Consider the following 1,527-nt stretch of genomic DNA (forward strand, 5'->3'; position numbering starts at 1 on the left):
GCCACTGTGTCATGCACTCAATCCACGATCCACTTTGCTTTCGCTCTCTCTCTCTCTCTCTCTCTCTCTCTCTCTCTCTCTCTCTCTCTCTCTCTCTCTCTCTCTCTCTCTCTCTCTCTCTCTCTCTCTCTCTCTCTCTCTCTCTCCCTTTCTCTTTCTCTCTCTCATTTCTCTCTCTCATCTCTCTCTCTCTCTCTCTCTTTCTCTCTTTTCTCCCTTCTCCCTCTCTCTCTTCTCTCTCCTCTCTCTCTTCTCGCTCTTTCTCTCTCCTTCCTCCCGCTCTCCCATCCGCTTTTGCCTTCTCTCCCCTCTTCTCTTTTCCTTTCTTTCTCTCCAACTCCGATTCTTTCCCCTCTCTCTTCTCTCTCCCTCCTCTCTCTCCTCCTTTCTCTCTCTCTTCTCCCTCCTCTCTCTCCTCTCTCTCTCTTCTCCTCTCCGGATTCTCCTCGTTCTCTCCATCATTCTCCTCTCCCCCTCTCCTTCTCTCTCTCTCCCCTGCTCTCTCGCTCATCCTCCCTCTCATCTCCCTCCATCTCAATCTCTCCCCTCCCCCCCTCTCTCCCTCTCTCTCCCCCCTCTCCCTCTCTCTCTTCTATCTCTCTCCTTCTTCTTTCTTCGCCCTTCCTTCTTATTTTCCACCCCCTTTTCCTTTTCCTATCATTTCCTCCCTCTCCCTATCTTCTTCGTTCTCTCTCTCTCTCTCTCTCTCTCTCTCTCTCTCTCTCTCTCTCTCTCTCTCTCTCTCTCTCTCTCTCTCTCTCTCTCTCTCTCTCTCTCTCTTCTTCTCTCTTGCTAATGGAACTATCTATCATCGATCCCATAGGAGAATTAGAAAAAGAAAGAAAGAAAGATATAAATAACGATAAGTAGAACTGATAGAGACAGAGAGACAGAGAGAAAGAGAACGAGAAAAAAAGAAAGTTAAAGACAAAGAGAAACCAAGAAAGAAAAAGAAAAAAGAAAAAAATAGAAAAAAAAGAAAGAAAGAGAGAAAAAGAGAGAGAAAGAGAGAGAGAGAGACCAAAAAAAAGAAAAAAAGTAAGAGAAAGAGAGAGAAAAAGAGAGAGAAAGAGACCCAAGAAATTAAGATAAAAAGAGAGAGAAAGAGAGAGAGAAAGAGACCCAAGAAATTAAGATAAAAAGAGAGAGAAAGAGAGAGAGAGAGAAAGAGACCCAAGAAATTAAGATAAAAAGAGAGAGAAAGAGAGAGAGAGAAAGAGACCCAAAAACTAAGATAAAAAGAGAGAGAAAGAGACCCAAGAAATTAAGATAAAAAGAGAGAGAAAGAGAGAGAGAGAGAAAGAGACCCAAAAAAGTAAGATAAAAAGAGAGAGAAAGAGAGAGAGAAAAAAAGGGGCTTTAATCTCCCACATTATATATGACCGATAAACGGCAAATGAAACATAAAAAAGACGATTTTACAGCTTCCTTGTCTCGAGCCTTTCCCTTTAACCCTCGCGAGACCAGGAAACGTATGGCTGTTTGTTTATTTTTATTTTATTTTTTTTTTAAGATTAAGATATCAAG

The sequence above is a fragment of the Penaeus japonicus genome, unplaced genomic scaffold (assembly GCF_977035675.1).
Source record: "Penaeus japonicus unplaced genomic scaffold, GWHDUDI00000001_assembly GWHDUDI00000002, whole genome shotgun sequence".
NCBI lineage: Eukaryota > Metazoa > Arthropoda > Malacostraca > Decapoda > Penaeidae > Penaeus > Penaeus japonicus.